The following is an 8,384-nucleotide window of genomic DNA, read 5'->3' on the forward strand; positions in this document are numbered from 1 at the left end:
TACTTATGAAAATGAACTTTTTGTATTTTCCTCAAATTTTAAAATATATTAAAGTAAAATAGTTTCAAATAAAAATATTGCTGTAGTGGTTTCTTCACTGGGAGGTAAATTATATTTGTGCGTGCCTGCCAAGTGGCTTCAGTCATGTCCAACTCTTTTGCGACCCCATGGACTGTAGCCCGCCAGGCTCCTCTGTCCATGGGATTCTCCAGGCAAGAATACTGGAGTGGGCTGTCTTGCCCCCCTCCAGGGGATCTTCCCAATCCAGGGATTGGACTCAAGTCTTTTATTGTTTCCTGCTTTGGCAGGCAGATTCTTTACCGCTAGCTCCACCAGGGAAGGCCAAAGTACATTTGTAAGGATAGCTAAAGATAATATATAATTATTAGATGCTAAACACTGATTTCAACCTTACACAAGATTTCAGTGAGAACTGGAGTATAATGACTAAGCCAGGCTCTAGAGTCAGATGCCTAACTGGTTCTGACTTTGGGTCATTCACTTGGCCCTTTCCATTAGTAAAATAGAGGCAATGAGACACTTACTTTTTAAACCAGCAATTTCTTTTAATGATTCAGCCTTAAAGTGTGTGTACATTTTGTCCACAACCAACAATTGAAAGCCTGACTTTTTCTTTGGCAGATCTTCTTTTCAAAGCAGCTAGGATGTTGTATAACAATGTTCTTTTCGTGTTCTTGTTGGAATAATCATTCATGTTCCTGGCTAGAAACCACATCCACATTTTCCATATTCATAATTTTGGATAAAATGCTTTTTCTACTAAAAGGATGCCACTCCTAATTACAGCATCAAAAAAAGAAATTATCTAAGATTTTCGAAAGGAAAAAAAAAACGTTTGGTACTATTGTATGACCGCCATAGTTGGAGTACTGAAGAAGTGTAACACAAACCTACTTTTCTTGAATAAAACCAAATAAAATATGTGTTTGTTATTCTATGTTTGGTGCCAGTGTATAGTAATGGAGATTCCAGAAACCACTGTGAATTTCATTTATTGAATCTGAAGAAATAAACTGTGTTGATGGTAATATACCCAACTTTTCTTCATCCTCTATCTGCTAAATTAGGGAAGCAGAAATAAAGTGATTGCCATTGTGCTGTGAAAGGTTGAAACAGATACCTTTCATTCTTCCTCCAATTTTTTAAAAGGTACTTGCTAATAGTCTAAATGAAAAGTTATTAACTATCTTTTTGCATTAAAAGATAGTTTTTTACAATTTTTATGTAGTGTAATTTTGTTTTTTTTCATGGTGAGAATACAAATGAAGTAGCATTTAAATGAACTAAAGAGAAAGCAGGAGAAATAACTTGTGTGAGTCAGAAACAAGAATAAAAAGAAAGATTTTTCATGTATTTAAATTTTATTACAAATTACCTATCAGTGTTCAATGCCACAGAAAGTTCAAGGAGGTAAAAATTTTTAAATGATCATCATCTTTGGCCACTTTTCTTGTAATTAACTTAGAATTTGATGGCAGTATATAATGACCTTAACGTAAGCTGTGTTTTGTGTATTAAAAAAAAGTGTAAAAGATATGAATAGAAAGTAATAGTGGGGACATTTTTTGACTCTGTGGCCACTAAATCATGTTTTTAAGCCAAAAATGTCACAGTACTTCAGATTTAGATCAATATCAACTCAGGTTAACATTTACATTGCTAAATGCTATAAAGGATACAAATGATAGAGAAGAGATAGTCTACTCCATATTTCATAAGAACTGAGATGTCAAACTACTTCCCCATCCATTTATTGGCTATTTATTCAGTCTCCCAAAGACTAATTTGTTATAATCCCATTGGAAATCTCTGTGCCCTAATTTGTGTTTAAGGCTCTTATGAAATAATTATATGCAGTACATACCAACTGTGTGCTAGGGTATTAGAGAAAAAGAAAAGAAAAGAAAAGAAAGCTGCTCAGTCGTGTCCAACCCTTTGCAACCCGATGGACTGTAGCCTACCAGGCCCTTCTGTCCATGGGATTTTTCAGGCAAGAATACTGGAGTGGGTTGCCATTGCCTTCTCCAGGGGATCTTCCCCACCCAGGGATTGAACCTGGGTCTCCTGCATTGTAGGCAGACGCTTTACCATCTGAGCCACCAGGGAAGTCTAATACCCACCAGGATACTAGAGAAGCTTGGAATAAATCCTCTCTGAGATAGTTCTTATCTTTTATAATGGAAATGTCACACCATCCAAACTTTTCCTCAAATCTAATTCAAATAGCTATCTTTCCTCAATTTGGCTTTACGAAGATTCTAGGGAATGATACATATCATATCATTTTAATTGTGTCTATTGAATTTGACGGCTTTCCAGGTGGTTCAGTGGTAAAGAATTTTTCTGCCAATGAAGGAAACACCAGAGACCCAAGTTAGATCCCTGGGTCAGGAAGATCCCCTAGAGAAGGAAAATGGCAACCCACTCCCGTATTCTTGCCTGGGAAATCCCATGGACAGAGGAGCCTAAGCTATCGTCCATGGGATCTCAGAGAGTCAGACACGACTGAGTGGCTGAGCACACATGCACACTTGATTCTGAAAACCTTATTTCTTGCATAAGGTCTTTTTGTGCATGTGAGAAAGAGTTTGGGTGTGAGATTGCTGTTCACGAAGATGGGTTTACCTTACTAAACCAGTAAGGAAAGACCATTATCCAATTAAACTTTTGTAAAAACCTATCTTTCTAATTATACCTGGGAAAAAATAATCACCTGGACCACCTGAGATGGCGCAGGTTCTGATGACAGTCTGAAGCCTTCAGAAATGTCTGTGTGCAGTCTTTCCATAGTGAAATTGGACTTAACACCTCAGCAAGAGGACTGATGGACTTCAGATTTTCTTTTTTTTAGGATTTTTTTACATGAATCATTTTTTTAAAGTCTTTATGGAATTTGTTACAATATTACTTCTGTTTTTTGCCTTGGATTTTTGGCCATGAGGTATGTGGGATATTAGCTTCCTGATCAGGGATCAAACTCACATCTCCTTCATTAGAAGGTGAAGTTTTAACCACTGGACCACCAGGGAAGTCCCTCAACATTGAATTTCAAAATATCTTTTTCCTTGCCACCTCAAACTACGAAATAGTTTCTTCACATTCACTTGAAGGTTTATAGTGAGCTCAAGCGTTTTGTTTATAGAGAGATCTGTATACAATAAAATAAATTTTTAAAAACGTAAAAATGAACAGATTGTAACTCAACCATACATCAAAAAAAATTTTTTTAATCTGTACCCAAAATGACATGATTGTTATTATTCTCACCTCTGTGTATTTTCCATCATAGTCAAAGTTGTTCTTACATCTGCTTGGGATTTGGCTAAAGAGAATTGTTAGAAAAAAAGAAAAATCCAAGGGAAAATTGAACAAGCATACACATTTTATAAAAAAGAATTCTTGTAAAGTAAAGCAAAGTTATTGGAATCTAATGTGACTTGGCTAAGGAGTACTTGCCACTAAGCATTTTTCCCCTCAGGTAGGGTATTGCAGATTTTATTTGAAACATTATAAATCTAAAAAGAACTGGCTACATAATTCACTATACATTTCACAAATTTCTCCCAAGCCAAACAAATTAATTTCAGATAATATTTTCAGCCAAAGGACAATAAATATTTTCACTGTTAAATTCATTTTCAACTACTCAAAAAGCCTCCAAGCTATTGGTTTCATAAAGTTGACAACATACTCCCTACAATCATTTCTAGGACTTTAACTCAAATCCATAAACTTTATGCAAGTATGTTTGATTTTTTTGGCTTTTTAAGTCCTTGAAAGACCACCTAATTGCAATGCTTTTAACTTATTCACTCTATGACTATTAGGGAATGTATCTCAAAGTAATTTTAAATTCACACTTTACTCTTCTCTAAATTCTCAGAACTGTGATTTAAATTCAATTTTTAATAATAATATTCTCTATAAAGCATCTAAAAAGTTAAAAGGAAGCATATCTTTAAATGAAGATTTCTTCTAGAAATTTTCAATATTCTTTCCATACCCTTAGCTAAGAGATTCTTAAAATTTAGAATCATCCAGGGAACCTGTCCAATTTTCACGTCCCAAAGCTTCCATTTCAGAGACTGTGACTTAGTACATTTGAAATGGAGCCTAGAAATCTGTACTTTTATCATGATGTCATGGTGACACTGATTCAGACTGATCAAGCAAAATACTCTGCAAATTTTTGTTCTCTATTTTTTTTAATTAAAATGTGCTTCCTGACATCAACCACTTTTTTTTCCCCTTTGTGCTTCCAGAAAGACCAGAGCCTGTGGCAGAAGTAGTCAAAGCTGAGGGCTTTTCTTTAACTATAGAATAATCAGTTGTCAAAGAGTTAGTTAAGCTTGAGGTAGAGAAAACAGTGTAGAATTTCACTCTGTCACCTCTGAAATATGGCCTTGTTGTCCTTTAAAATTTAGAACTTTCCATAGCTTATGAGAAGGGAGAGAAAAATGAGAAACCTTGAATGTACCCTCTGCCAGTTGGCTGCTATGCCAATGTGGGGACTGTAATGAAAAATCTGCACGGTTTTCTTTCCATTTTCACCAGATGGAATCTATCATGACAATCCATTTTAAAAGCCCCTCGGGCTGGGAGGGGTGCGCTGGAGACAAACGATCAGCTCCAGCGTTGACAGGATCCCTGTTTCTAGGCATTGCATCTATCTCTTGGGAAACTTACAAACATCTTTGCAAAAGATATTAATTGGTCTTTAGTGTTAATTCGTCTTGCTGGCTTCTTTGTTATCATGAGCTTATTCCCGGGTATAGAGAAAGGAAACTTTCCTCTTTTCCCACTGGTCCAGCACAGCAGATGCTTTGGCACATTTAGCAGATATCAGTTACAGGTGGGAAGCCACCTTGTATCTGTCCAGGAGCCAAGAACACTTTTTGGTAAAAGTGTTACCTTCAGTAATCATCTAAATAGATGGAGATAAACACGGCTTCCATAGAACTCATCTTCCAAAGAGGTGGAGAAGAGATAAATAAACAAACTTAATGCAAGATTCTAAGGGGTATGTGGCATGAGATTGTGGGGAATGTCATAGGATTCAGATTAAGAAAAGAAAAGAAGAAAGAAAGCAATGGAAGTGTAGGGAGAGGGACAGCTGGAAGGAAGGACGTTCAGGGAAAGAGAATATGATTTGATTTCATGATGGGAGACAATAAAGACTTTATAGAAAAAGTGGTATTTAAATCCCCTCCCCAACCTCCACCAAAGCATTTGGACATGGGCTTGAGAAAGTGTTATAAATTAAGGGTATTGAGGGGTCAAACTAGGTCTTTAAAGAAGCATTAGAATTATTGCTGATGACACCCACTGGATACTACATTCAGTCAATCAGTGAGCCAGGGAGGTTCTCCAGGGCATGAAATATGGGTTGGAGGGAGCTACAGAGCATGAAAATGAATTGCATTAAGCACTTCAGAACTTCTCTTTCTCCCTTAACATTTTAGAGTAGATGATGATAAGGACTCAAATTTATTAGCCAGGGTAGGATTTTTTTCATAAGATATCAATAATGTTGGTTTTTATTAAAAACATGTAATCTTTATAATATCTGAGAATGTCTAGACCACATCACATTTTACAACTTAAGTTGATAATTTCATATGCTTTTACTTTTTTCAGATGTCTTTAAGTGATGATATTTTGTCCCTCTAGGAAGATTCTATAACGATCCATTCCTCAGAGACTAGGGAGAGAGCTGGGGTAGAGAATGGAGAGGTGGTGCTAAGGAATCAAAGATTTCAGTCCAGAAGGAGTAAACTAATAAAAAGAAATGCCCTTTAGATCACAAAAAACTCATAAGAAACTATGGGCCCTTGGTACACCTAAATATATTTCTGATACTTCTCTTAACTAATCATTAGGATGCAAGATCACAAAATTTTCTTTACTCTCTAGTGAAAAACATAAAAAGCAAGGCCAGTTAATCTCTGAAAAGGTTTTTTTTTAAGAGATTTTGCAGATGTTCCATTTTTCTCCTATAATCAGTAAAACTGATTTAAATGTCACAATTTACTGATCCTATTGTGGTTCCTGACAGAAAGGATAAAAAGCACTATAAAGGATCTCCCAGAACAAAAGAAAAAAGTTTTGTGTCATCTAGAATTTGTGCATGTTTATTTTAAACTAACAATGAACTTACTTCTTTGAATGGAATGTCTTGGTGCATTTTTAAAAATAATGTGAGAAAATCTGATGAATTACAGGTGGATTAAGGAATCTTCATCAAGTTGTTTCTGTTTATTATATTTTCTTAGCATTTATCTTTTCTCTTAACTTTTCAACTTCCTGTATCCAAGGAGAAAAAGGCATTAAACAATGGCCAAGACTGAGGGCTCACCCTCTCTCTGTGTGTCCTGCATTCCACTACTCTTCTCCACCTCAGGCATCTGGAGAATAAATGCACAGAAGTCAAGGTCTTACGCATGCAAATTTCTTTGAAATGGGTTTTTAAGCCCAACATTACGTTACTGTTACTGCATGACAACGTTGGCTCAAGTGGAAGACACCTTTTTTCTTGATGAGAGTCAGACAACAGAGGCTAACAACATTGACAACAGCCTGAGTTTTCTCCAAGCCCACACCTAAATCTTATTTTTCTATTCTGTATTATTAGATAGGTGAGAATGGTAAGCCCTAGACACATGTATAGCAGGGAAAATTTTCTTCTGTATCATCTTAAAAATCTGTCAGTTTGCAAAGGTGAACTAACAACAAGTTTGGCCTTGTAGAAAAAAGGAGAGAGAGAAAGAGAGAGACAAAGAAGAGAAAAGAAGAGAAAGAAGAACAGCTTATTATTAGGAGATTCAATGTCCTAAGTAAGGGATATAAATGATACCCCAATACTTTGGTGCTGTAAAGGTCTATGCATCCAAGATATATTTACAAAGTGGCTTATATGTGCCAGGAGTATTGTAGGCGCTGGAGATAGAACACTAGAAGTAAAAGACTGAAATATCTGCCTCCGTGAAACATATATCCTGTTAGGGATAAAACAATAAGAAAATGCAAATAAATTAAATAATACATATTAGAGCCAAAGAATTGATGCTTTTGAATTGTGGTGTTGGAGAAGACTTTTGAGAGTCCCTTGGACAGCAAGGAGATCAAACCAGTCAATCCTAAAGGAAATCAACCCTGAATATTCATTGGAAGGTCTGATGCTAAAGCTGAAGCTCCAATACTTCGACCACTTGATGCAAAGAGCAGACACACTGGAAAAGTCCCTGATGCTGGGAAAGAATGAGGGTAGGAAAATGGGCAACAGAGGATGAGATGGTTGGATGGAACACCGACTCAAAGGACATGAGTTTGAGCAAACCAGGAGATGGTGAAGGACAGGGAAGCCTGGCGTGCTGCAGTCCATGGGATTCCAATGAGTCAGACACGACTTAGTGACTGAACAACAATGACAATACAGATTAGCTGATGACAAGTGTGGAAGAACAAGATAAGATGTGTGGAGAGATTTCATAAATTAGTTAAGAGAATCTGAGCAAGGATACATTTTATAAAGATGTGAAGAAGTACACTATCCTGAATCAATTCAGCTTCTTTGAGTTATTACCAAAATCAATTCTAGCTAATTTAAACTTAGAAGGTGATTCTTTAGAAGGATACCAGGGTTATTTGCATAGGAAAGGAAGAGAAAACAAATAGGCAAATATGTAACAAACAAACAAAACTTTGGAAGTTTTGTATTCCTAAAGGAAAGAATATTACTGATTCATCTCAGGGCATAGTAAAATCAGGAATCACCGTAGAAGGCAGAGGATGCTTATTACACGGGTGAGAAAGTTCTGCAGGGGTGAGGTCATTGGAAAAAAGTACAATAGTATGCACTGGTCATTTGAATTAAGGAAAGAGTGAAGCAGGAGATAGATGGTCCCTGGGCCGAACAGTTCCTCCCCTGTGGACGGAAATTCCTTAAGAGCAGAAACTCCATTAAAGCAGGATGATGAGGGGAGGCTGGGCCCTGCCCAGATAAGAGATAAAAGACCACACATTCCTCATTCTCAGGGTTAAGGCGACCTCCCTGACTACGCATGCGCAGAAATGCTCCTTGGCGGTCAAGAAGAGTCGCGGCGTCACCTCATGATAATTCATGTGCACTACCCACAGGCCTCTTTACTAGAACCTGTTTTGGCTAAGAGACAAACATACTCACATGAGAGGTTCCTGAGAAATACTAAATATGGACTCAGGACGAGGCAAATAAAAATAGTTTGTCAAAGGAAAACCCGGAAGAAATGCCCCATAAAAGTGACTCAAACTGCCAGGAGGGTGACTTAGTGACTCTGAGCCTGCCCATGTCTATCCACACATACTGTATTCTTTTCCTCCTAGTA

At 36.9% G+C, this 8,384-nt stretch overlaps 1 non-coding gene across 1 annotated transcript; it reads right to left on the reverse strand.

Annotated features, from left to right (window-relative positions):
* Nucleotides 1-2,055: 2,055 nt before the first annotated feature.
* Nucleotides 2,056-2,127, reverse strand: TRNAC-ACA (transfer RNA cysteine (anticodon ACA)). Its single transcript has one exon. It is a non-coding gene; the product is annotated as a tRNA-Cys (tRNA).
* Nucleotides 2,128-8,384: the final 6,257 nt, after the last annotated feature.

This window comes from Bos javanicus, chromosome 5 (assembly GCF_032452875.1).
Source record: "Bos javanicus breed banteng chromosome 5, ARS-OSU_banteng_1.0, whole genome shotgun sequence".
Classification (NCBI taxonomy): Eukaryota; Metazoa; Chordata; class Mammalia; order Artiodactyla; family Bovidae; genus Bos; species Bos javanicus.